The following is a 12,404-nucleotide window of genomic DNA, read 5'->3' on the forward strand; positions in this document are numbered from 1 at the left end:
CTTAACCTCATTCCTGCCTGAAAAGCATCAGACTTTTAAAATAAATATGAATAATTAAGGAAACAGAAAACAGGAAGCAAAAGAAGTGAAAGATGTAAAATCATAGAATAGAAGAATGAAAAAAGAGAAGATAAAATGTGATAAGAATTCAAAGGCAAACTAATTGAAAAAAACACTATGAAAATCACGCAAAATAAAATTTCCTAATTCTATGAATATTTTAAAGGGAAAAAGTAGATCAAATATATCCTCAATCACAATGAATATAAACGGGCGTTCTCTCTGCATCCCCGGCAGGCCCTTTTCCAGTGTGGGGTTCTGAGCGCTGGGAGTGCTGAGCTGGGAGTGGGGAGAGGGTAAGAGAGAAGTAAGCCAGCTCCCTCTTTATCTTTTCCTGGGGCTCTTTATGCAAAGTGGACATTTCTTCTTCACAAATAGTAACTTGACAATCAAGAGATGAGTCTTGCATTCTCACCTTGCTCAAATGTTCAAAAGTTGAAATTCAAAACTATGTAAAACCCTAGAGGCTAATGCTGACATTTTCCCCTCGCCCTGCTAAAAAGAAAATAAAAACAGATTGAGATGATTGAAGTGGAATTGCTGAAAACTGCCCACTCTTTCAAGTGTTGTCTTTGGTATTATCTTGAAGCAGCTAAAACCAACGGCTATGTAATAAGACCAGCATCATTTGAAGCCTTGCTTTACCACTTCTATTATGTGATCTTGAACAGGTCATTTAAACTTTCTTTTCTTCATTTTACTCATCTGTAAAATGGGGATAATAATAGTTCTTGTTTTATAAAGTTATAATTAATATTAAATGAGTTAAAGCAAGTACAGCTTTTGCCTGGCACATAAGTCATTTTATTAATCACATTATGCTTATAATAAATCATGATATTATTATCAACAAGACTGTTAAAATAGGAGATAAAATGATAGAATTACAAGAAAATTCATACTGTTTTCTAGTGTGAGAATATTTTTGCAAATCAACAAGCAATGGTATAGGAATGGTTAAGTAGTAAAACCCTGAACAACTACAGCCAGAGATCTTTAATAAAGATATATTTCTTTCTGATAGGAGTCTATTTTTTAGCTTGTAAACAATTTGGATTTACTCTTTTTCCCCAAAGGAATGAAACATAAAACATAAAACCATTAAACCACTGTTGGCAGAAGACAGAACGTGGAAGTATTAGAAATTTGAGACAGAGAAAAAGAGAATAAAAATATATTGAAGGCAGGCGTTATACAAGGCAGTTTTTTTCTCTCAACCCAGAGTAAGAAAATACTCTATGTTGCAACCACACGTAGGCACACACAAAAATCAACAAAAGTTTCATTAAATAATACCTTTATTAGTTGTTTTCTCTTCTCTGCTCTTCTTTACTTCTCTTTATCTAACAGAAATTGTTTATCTAAAGTGAATTAAAAACAAATGCATGAAGACATTCTGTGCAGTTGCAATAGTACCAACAGCACCATTTAAAGAAAGCAAACATGGCAGAAGATGATATATGACATTTATGAAAGAAAGAGAGAAAGAAAGAAAGAAAGAAAGAAAAAGAAAGAGAAGAGAAGAAGAGAGAAAAAGGGAAGGAGGGAGGGAGGAAGGAAGGGAAGGAAGAAGGAAAGAGAGAAGGAAGGAAGGAAGGAAGGAAGGAAGTCACCAGAATTTTGAATAATATAAGAAGAGAAATCTAAATTGGAGCAAAGCAGTAATATTTCCTAGATCCTAACACAACATGTTGTATGTTATCTTTACCAATTCCATTGGTAGGTGAAATATAAACCTAATATCAAAATAGATATTTACATGAGTTATATTGTGTTTTATGTAATTATGTTTAAAATCACATCTGGAGACAATTTTCATTACATATTAAATATTTAATAATTTGTGTCATGCAGCCATATGTGAAAGATCAATGTCATTATCAATGACCCCTTGAAAAATCATTAAATATAAATTACACGGGGGTTGTCAAAGGACTACAGCAGGAAGACTCTGATGCCAAGTTGAAAGACAAGCAGCATTCCTTATACTAAGGGTTCTCAAACTTTGCTAAGCACCAAAATCACCTGGAAGGCTTGTTAAAACACAGATTACTGGGCTCTCCCCCTAGAGTTTCTGATTCAGCAGGTCTGGGATAGGGTTTAATTGCTTTTCGTTTCTAACAAGTTGCCCATTATTCTGATGCTGCTCTTCCCAGCACCACACTTTGAGAACCACTGTCTCACACAGTGATTTATTCACAACAGGCTAAACATAACACTGCAACATATGTACTTACATTTTCTTTTCACATTATTCCTGTGAGTTAGGCACTACTATTATTTATGAATAAGAACAGAGAGACACAGTGCTATGACTTAAACAAAACGAAACAGCTAATAAATGATAAATCTTCATTATAACCCTGATTTTCTGAAACCAAATTGTGTAGTCTTCCTAGTATTTTAAATTGGGTAGAAGGATGAGTCATTATCAGCTTAGGGCATTGAAGAGGGAAGAGAGAAAATTCCATGTGGTGAATTAATTAGGGAATCAAAAACACCTTAATTTTAGGCTTGATAAACAGCGTCAAGAACACAATTGAAATTGAAACGAATTGAATTTGTAATGATCAGTTTGGCAGTGTTTTTCAACTTCTTTGAGCAATAAATGAAATATCACGATGGGCTACTGCTGCTTCCAACAGATATATGCCCTTCTTTTGGATTAGAATCAAAGTCTCAAGTTACTAGCAGAATCTTTGTATCTATCTACTCTATCACTGATGGGTAAATAAAAATTAACTATATATTGTCTTTTGATATTTAAATCAGAAAATATTACTATTATAGTTGCATGAAAACATTATTTTGAACACTGACATATTGAAAAAAAACATAACATAGATTTAAAAAGAAATGTGACACTTTAGATGTCTTAAGTTTTAACATCTATTTCTCAATACGTATCAAAATTAATGAAAATTAAATTGTGTTGGCATGCATGGTTGAATAAAATACTAAGAAAATAATTCTGATTTTGGCTTTTAGTCAAATTAACTCAGATTATTCATCAACCTGGCAACACAATTTGGAAAGACTGGAATTAAATATACTTCTGATTGTGTTACTATATAGGTTGCGCTCAATCAATTTAAACAAAAAAGTTATGGCCAGAGATATTTTCCAAATTGTTCTGCCATTTAGTGAGTAGACATAGCCAGTCTCCTGTGAAAATCTGCAAAACCAAAAGAGTGGGCATCTGTTATTCCGGAATAGACTGAAATGCCACTATAACAGCATTAGAAACAGGCAATTCAGTATTAGGCGAATGGATTTTGGACCCTCTCCAAGGGATTTTATTACTATAAACACCAGAAGTTCTATTCATTGCAGTATTTCACCCATCAGGACTCTGACAACAGCATTATATTAAAACTTTCTTGTTTCTATAAATGAATAATTTTATAGCAGCTAGAGAAATATTTTTCAGTTCCTTTCTAGGTGGGAGAAGGGGAAGAGAGTTGACTCTGCTGGGTACAGCTATAAACATCTATCAATAGGGACAAATTGTCTCAATCTATGAGACATTTCCTCTGACCAATGTTCTCAACTACATCTCAAAAGAGAACATGAGACATAGGTTTTCAAAGTTAATAACCATTTGCTTTGGTATTCATTTTTTGATGGCGTGAGTTGGACGTCAAATATTTTTAAAAAGCTAAAGCCAGGCTTTTACAGTGCTCTTTGATCAGCCTGAATTGTTTAATTCATGAAATCTTGCTATTGCTTGAAATGTGATGGACTGAATAGGAACAATTAAATGTCTTTGTTTATGTATACAATTATAACTATTAAATACTTTATGAAATGTTAATTCTTCTCCCCCAGATTACAAGATATAATACTTGTGAGATATTTTTAAATTTCTTACAAAAAGAATTCTACATTTTATGATCTTAGTTACCTTATTTTGCTACACTGCTGAGCAAACCACAATATTTATGTTCCACTATATTCAATAGTTGCTTCTTTTCCATGTTTACAATGCTATCCAGTTCTACGTCATTTGGTTGATGTTCAGTCAAAGACAAATCATTCACACAGAGGTAACCAGGTATCTTTTAAGATGAGTCTAAAACAGTAGAGTGATATTCATTTTTATGGTTGATTGTGAAGATAATTCTGTTATTCAAATATTATGATACCTTGCCATCTTCCTCCAAGAAACGAAATTGTGCATGGTATAAAAAGAAAACAAGTAAATATTAATTTAGCAATATCAAAGAAAATAACTAGAAAACATTTTAGTACTCGCCCACACATCTTTCTAAACAGCAACAATTACATGAATTATCTCTTAGTTTGTATATATATGCTAAGTCTGAGGGAAAATGAAAATATGTGCACCAGCTGTAGCAATATATAATATCAAGTTCTTTGTACAAACGAGAATTTTGCATGTAGATTTTGGAAGTAAAATGTTACATTTTTATTTAAAGAAGTTGCCCAAATGCATTTAAATGTCTTTCCTATAACAGAAACTGACAAATTAACATAAACCTGACCTCAACGATTTTGTCATCTTTGAAATGGTCTCTCCAAGTACTGAGCTTCTCGGAGATTCAACAGGATAAATAAGCTTGGTTGTTTGAAGCTATCCCTCTCAAAATGTATTTACATTAAACCCTTCTTTACTTTTAAATTAGTTAATGATTCTACCACTTTGAATAATTCAAAAAGTCATTGAAATCTTTGTCTGCTCTTACCTCCTTTCCTGTAAAGTCTTGTACTTTTTATATTCCCGTACCATAATTTTAGTGGGATGTTGGGAGAAAAAGTGGTTAATGCCTATGCATAAGCCACCTGTTTCTTAATCCTTATCTTGTTATTTTAAAATACTTCTTAACTGTCCACCTCTTAGATACGTACTAAAGGCATAACTCTCTCACCTTTCAGAAAATTCCTCCTCTCATGTTCATGCCTGTTGTCTCAATTCCATCCAACATTAATCTTGTTTCTTAAAAAGAGAAAAAATTTCTAGAAATAAATATTCTTTACTTTACATTTTTCCCTAATGGGTGCTTATTGCAAATCCTATAAAACAATAACTGGTACGCAGCTTGTCTCCCAATGGAAACAATCAGAAATCTGGACAAATGTAAGAAACAATGTTTTCACTCACTGGAAGGATAGGAATTACAGGATCATGTTTTCTGAGAAAAGGAGGTGAGCCCTCCAATTGCTCTGTCTTTCTGTCTGGAGAGAGGCAAGTCCTGGATTACAGCGCAAGAAAAGAGAAGCAAAGCAAAGTATGAGAGTTTCGTTGAGTTGAAGAGACACAGATTGGAGTTTGGGGAGACTGAGGCAGATGGAATTTGCAGGGTAGATTATCAGAAAGAAAGGAGCTTGGAGAAAAATACATATAATGGTCCTCTTTTTTCTCGGCTGAGTATTAATCTGCATATGCATAGGGTGGAACTCCACAAAGCCAAGCAAAACCATCTGCTGGCAATTTACAAGAATACTAATTCCCAGGCCATACATGGGGATGGAAGACATTCATATTTTGTTCAGAAAGAGTAAAGAAACCTGTTGAACAGTTGGACAATCAATAGAAATCTTTGAAGGGTTACAACTGGGTGGTAGGGCTATATTAGCCCTTAAGTAAAACCTACTCCAGAACTGCCCTAACAAAATTCAAAAAAAAACCTCCTTATATAACTTAACTTGTTCCCAAAGTAAACTTCAATACTTTTTAAAGGAAGTCAACAAAATATAAACACTCAACAACATGGCATATGCAGTGTCTGAGATCTAATAAAACAATCGTTAGCCATGCAAAGAAGTAGAATTGTGAACCACATGAGGAAAACTTTAAATATACAAGATTTTAAAGAAAAGTATAATGCAAAACAGAAATGGAAGATATATAAATAAGAACCTCTTATTATTCCTTAGAAATGGAATCTCTAGAGATAAAAAATATAATATCTAAATTAAAATATTCACTGGGTGAAGATAGTAGCAAATTAGGCACTGAAGGTCAAATTAACAGTAACCTCAAAGAAATGACAATTGAGAATACCTGTGTTAAGTCAGTTTGGGCTGCCATAACAAAATACTATAGAGGGTGGCTTGAACAACAGAAATTTATTTTCCCACAGGAAATGGATTTATTTTCCTTCTGGACACTAGAAGTCTGAGATTAGGATGCCATCATGGTCAGGTTCTGGTGAGAGCTCTCTTCCTGGCTTGCAGACAGCCACCTTCTTGCTGTGTCCTCACCTGGTCTTTCCTCCGTGCTCACATGGAGCGAGAGAGTGAATGAACTCTCTGGTGTCTCTTCTTATAAGGATACTAATCCTATTTTATAAGAGCCTCAACCTTATGACCTCATTTAACCTTAATTACCTCCTTATAAGCCCTATCTCAAAATATAGTCACATTGGAGGTTAGGACTTCAACAGATGAATTTTGAGAAGACACAATTCAGTTCATAGCAATACCTAAACTGAAGCACAAAGATAAATACAAAAAAAAAAGAAAGATAAAAAAATAAATGAACATTTGGAAAAAAAATAAAAAAAGAATCTACATCTTTACCTCATGCCAAAGACAGAAATTAAATTAAAATGGATCATAGATATAAACATATAAGTTAAAAATATAAAACACATAGAAGAAAATCTTTGATACTTTAGAATAGGCAAAGATTTCTTAAGACACAAAAGGCACATGACATGAGAAAAATTTATAAATTGAACTTTGTTAAATTTAAAATCTAGTCTCTGAAAGACAGCATTCACCATTAAGTATATAAAAAAAGACAAACTACAAACTGGGAGAAAATATTAGCAATACATATATCTGGTAAGTGACTTATATCCAAAATTTATAAAGAAACAACTCAATTGATGAAATGAGCACACGAGAGAAATACACTGCTCTTGGTTTTGTAAAACGATACAACCACTTTAGAAAACAGATTCCACTTTGGAAAATGCGTGTCCCAGAAATCCCATGCCTAGGTATTTATCCAAAAGAAATGAAAATGTATATCCACAAAAATACTTGCATAAGACTGTCCCTAGCAGGTTTATTCATAAATAGCCTAAAACTGGATACAGTTCAAATGTTCAACAGGAGGTGAATAAATAAAAAAATTGTGAGATATTCATATAATGGAATATTATTCAATATTATATAATATATTGTTACACATAATTTGAAAGAATCTCAAAAAAGCATTAGACTGAGCAAAATAAGCCAGAAAGAAATAGCACATAATGTATAATTCCGTTTATATATAATTCTACACCAGGCAACATTAACCTTTAGTGACAGAAAACATATAAGTGGTTGTCTGGACTTGGAGAAGGAGGTGACTGAAAGGATAAACAAAAGAACTTTTTGTGGTGGTTACATGCCTTGTATACATTGGTCAAATCTCATAGAACTGTACTCTCTGCTTTTTATTATATAAAAATTATAGTGCAATAAGTTTAATTAAAAATTTAAAAAATATATATCAACTTCTAGAAAGATTTGTGAAGCCACAAGCTTTCAACTTATCAAAACAAATTAATGTGATTGTAGGAGAAGTTGTCACCTTAAAATTTTAAAGTGTGTAAATAAAATAGATAGTTTTGAGAAGCAGAGCTGGGCTGTCCAATTTGGTAGCCACTAGCTACAAGTGGCTGTCGAAACCTTGAAATGTGCCTATTCCATATTGACATGTGTTGTCGCCATACACACACACCAGAGACACACCAGATTTCTAAGACCTTGTGTGAAAAAACAGTTGTAAATATCTCATTAATAACACTTTATATGATTGAACATTGAAATGATAATATTTTCGGTATAGTAAGTAAATTAAAATATATTATTCAATCAAATACATATTCAATATATTATGTTCAATATATCATGTATACTAAATATATTATTTCATCTATTTCTTTTGGATTGTATTTAGATTACCATGTGGATTGTATTTTTAACCCAGCAACTAGCTATACATATAGGAAAATGTAAATAATCCTGCTAAGAATATAGATGCGCTATCCCCAAATACACAGTGCATATACATACACATATCTTTTTGGTGATTATTAACATAAAATACCCAGAAGGATTTTTGGCATTAACAGTCTATTTCTACTTATTTTGATATTAATTAATAAAACTTTAGGGTCAATTTTCTTACCTTTTAATTTGTGTAATGAAGAATAAATTAAAGGAAAAAGAGATCAAAATGTTAATAATTTTTTCTTTCTTTTGTTTATTTGGATCAAAATGAAAACAACTGCTTGATTTATTTATTTTTTTCTCATTTATTCAACAAACGTTTTAACCATATATTTTGGGGCAAAGTTTGATGGCAAACATCTAAGCCTTACTCTGTCTCTAACTCTTAACATCAAATACAGTTACTAAACTATAGATCAAGGCCTGGTTATTAAATTAGACTTAGATAAGCTAATTGCCATTTAAATATCCTGGTTCCAGTTTACAATGGTATGTATAGATCAAGACGGCAGAGCCGGGGAAAGAGACGATCCACATCTATAAGCACAAATGCATACATGCATATACATATTTTACACACACACAGACATATAAAACAAAGTAATACATGTTTATAGATTGGTGTGTGTGTGTGTGCATGCACGCGTGCATGCATCTGTGTCTAATAAGAGACCAAGAAGTCCAGTTTTCACTCTACTAGAAAAAAAAAATCATTAAATTTCAAAGTGTAGAACATTCCATTTTGTGATTAAAACAAGTAAAACACTGATTTTAAACGAGATTTGTACTTATTCATCTTCAGGATAGTATAAATGTTGTTGACTAAGAGCAAGCTGGACATATAGTAAAAGCAATATTTTTAGAAATAATTCTGAAGAAGAACTCTAAAAGTTACTAAAGGAAACTTTAGTAAACACTCAGGAAAGGTTCAAAGTTCAGCAACACCACCTAGATTAATTGTACACACCAGTTAGAATTTCATTAGTATGCCCTCAAGTAGTGTTAGGTAATTCTGGTTAAGGTTTTCTTGGAGAAAAGAGTTGCTTTGCTTATCCCTCTGCCTTGGATGTCTTTCCAGAAACTATCAAAATTTTTTGCATGTTTTTATAATTCCCAGCAATAGGGTTCATATGCCATACACAATTCTAAAAAGTGTGTAAATGTCTGCATATGAAATACAGTTTATTTTCAGACCATTAACTTAGGTGTTGGAACCAGAGTTCTCAATTTTGGCTTTTCAATAACACACAGGACTATTAATGTTCCATAACACAAAACCTTCTCTCAACCGTGCCAGTGAGTGGCTGGAAGACTATGCCCAATTTACAAGTCAGATGTCACTTCATTCCTTTCTCTTCAACTTGGAATATAACACAGAAATGAAAACGTGTGAGTTATATTGAAGGGGAAACCTAAAATCTGCTTTACTCATTTATATTTTGAGGTAAATTTTTCACAGCCTTCAATTTTTTTAACACTTATAGTGACAGACTTACCGCAACTTACGATTGTCCTAACTTTGAAGTCAGGATCCACTGAGTAAAACATTGGACAAATTGTTTGAAAAATACAGTTGGGGTAGATACGAATGATCACATGTTGTTTTGTGGGCAGATAAACTTGGAAAATATTTTGTTAAACACTGTTTTTTAAGTGTTTAACATTCTCGTCTGCACAAATTTTTGCCTTTAATATACTAATATGCTTTATAAATTGTCAATAGAGAGATATAATTTGCAGTTTCTCAAATGTATTTGACCATATAACTCTTCTACCACCACCATCATTATTTTTGCTTAGAGTATTTTGCAGAACAACTACTCTGGAATGTATTTAGGGAAATGGTGCAAAGATTCCTGAAATCTCTTCTGATTCTAAAATATTCAGCATTGTTAATGGCGTCTGTAAGAACATGATGAAGGTTTTATAATCATTTATTGATCAGAAAAGAAAAACCTGCCATAAGACAAAATGCATCTATTCTATTATTTGTCTTTAGAATGGCTTTGTGTGATAAGCTAGTTTCATCATATAGAGAGAGTGGAAGTAATTTAGAATTCTGAAAAGTATACTTCGTAAACCCCAAGGGTCAGTATTTAATGCAGTAATTCTAGGTTTCCAAAGTGGATCCTTTTGAACTAATGTTTTGTTCTTCTGTTTCCTATTTGCCCTACTTTCCTCTCAAAACTTGCCTCTAACTTTAAAACTTTAGCTGAGTGTGCTAGAAGGAGTTGCATATCTTCTCTATGAAAATTTTCCTGATCTACTTATTAAAAAGTGATGTTTTTATCTATTTTTCCAAGTGCACTTATTAAAATAGGAAAACCCTTCAACTTCTCCTTCTGATGATCTCACCTTAGAAGGTGAGAAAAGAAATGCTAATATCAACCTAGGGACAGATAAATTCTAACAGAACAATATTTATTACCATTTCAATTTGGAAATGAAAAACATACTAAATATATTAATATTGGAATGCCGGTGTGTTTTGGTAATGGGTTGTTACAATTAGAATTAATTTAATACTAGGTAGAATTTCCTGGTTATAAAAATCTTTTGATATTTAAGAATTACTTAATTTATCTTTAAGGATTGTAAAAACATTTGAATACAGTTAGTTTACACAGACACACAGATGCACACAGACACCTATGCAGTCTGCTCCTCTGAGTGTGCTTTCAGAGTAAATAAGCCAAAGAGAAGACTGTCTGGGCTCCTGCAGAGGTGATAGCATAATAGCATCGGGGGATATAAACTAATGGGGGCAGTGCCTTATCTGACAGAGAGGAGGGGGACAAATCTACGAGGGCTGAGCTCTGGTCAGGAAACGGAGCAGCTATGGGGTGCAACACGTAAATTTTGATGGTGAAAATTAACCTAACTCAATCACTGCAAAGTGAGCTCCTGAAAAATGAGGCCACAGCAGCAGTAAAGTTATGCTCCAAGACATGCCATTAACCTCACATTGTTAACATGTCACTGTTTTCCACAGATCTCAGTTGTAAAGAACATTACAGTCAACCCTGAGTATCTCTTGCCTTTGGATCAAGAAATCGAGAATAAAAGAAGCAGATATGTGTTCATTCACACTTTTACATTTTTTTCTGTATACAGGTGTAGGCCAGAGTTTATTTGTTAAGGGTCTGGTGTTGAGTACTCAGTTTGACTGGCCTATGCAGATGGGTTAAAGAAGAGTGGGATAAACTGCTTCACCTATTCCCAATTCCTTTAGCTAATGAATGAACCTTCTAGAATAATTTATTTATTCAGTTAAAGAATCTGTCATTTCCTGCCAAATAAGTTCATGCATTTTGTTTACTGTCAATATTTCATGCGAGTTTGACTGTTTGCTTGATATTTATGTCGGTATGTGCCTTTGTTTGAGCAACAAATTCCATAAAACTTTTCTAGTTAGCTCTCTGGGTCTGGTATTTCAATAGATTTTATTTTATTCTATGCTCCTGGGAGCTGATATTTACAGGATCTGAGGCCTAGAGAGAAATGATTTTTGTGGAAGAACCCTGAAATCTGGGTCCCCTTTTAACACCTGTGGAAGGACTTAAATTTATAAAGACTCGTGTATTTCATTTTAAGGAGATAGTTGCAAGTGTTTTTCATAGTATTAAACATTTAAAGTATACTTTTTAAATATTTCTTATTTCAAATTTAAATATGTAGAAGGAAGTATTGTTAATAACATATATATATAAATATATAATCTGTATATTTACACTAATTTAGCAAAATTATGTATTCACACAATAATTTCAAAATTGCTAACTTTGTTTCATGTTATATGATCTATTTTTATATATAATATTCAAAGTAGCTATATTTTCCTTTTCTTCTTCCCTGTCATGTTGCCTGTTTATATTTACTTTCTTCTCACAGACTTCCATACTTTAAACAGAGATGTAACTCTTATTCAAACATAAATTCTTTGTTGTCGCTTTTTTTTTAAAGATAAAAGTAGGAAAATTAATTTTTGGCTTGACTTTCAACTATTACTACTTCAAATTTTCCCTTGTTGGTTATATTGCTTAAGATAAATCATTACACTTAAAGGATTCTGAAAAGTTTCCCAAACTGAGAGTTGAATTAGTTAGAATTATACATACAGAGAAAATTTTATGGAACGTCAATTGTATAATGATGGGCTGAGACAAATGGCAGAAACTACAGTTAATGACATTTACCACAGGGTTTTTAATGTAATATAAGAGCAATCCAGGGAAAATTGTTGCTGTTCTAAACGGGAGCCAACATATGGAGAGATTCGATATGGGTTAAAAGGAAAAAAAATAAGTTGAAAGAGAAAAACTGAGGTAGAGGAGAGTTAGTGCATTCAGTATCTGATTTAATCCCATATTCAG

The 12,404-nt window shown here is 32.7% G+C and overlaps 1 long non-coding RNA gene across 1 annotated transcript in view; it reads right to left on the reverse strand.

The window, feature by feature from the left end:
- Nucleotides 1–1,362: 1,362 nt before the first annotated feature.
- Nucleotides 1,363–12,404, reverse strand: part of LOC147915847 (uncharacterized) — a 51,981-nt gene continuing 40,939 nt past the window's right edge. The window contains exons 3-5 of the long non-coding RNA XR_015553745.1: nt 4,950–5,017; nt 3,965–4,213; nt 1,363–1,421 (exon numbers count right to left, since the gene is read on the reverse strand). This is a non-coding gene — a long non-coding RNA (uncharacterized LOC147915847). The remainder of the gene's footprint in view (nt 1,422–3,964; nt 4,214–4,949; nt 5,018–12,404) is intronic.

Source organism: Ceratotherium simum, chromosome 12 (assembly GCF_057802395.1).
Source record: "Ceratotherium simum simum isolate JZ-2026a chromosome 12, ASM5780239v1, whole genome shotgun sequence".
Classification (NCBI taxonomy): domain Eukaryota; kingdom Metazoa; phylum Chordata; class Mammalia; order Perissodactyla; family Rhinocerotidae; genus Ceratotherium; species Ceratotherium simum.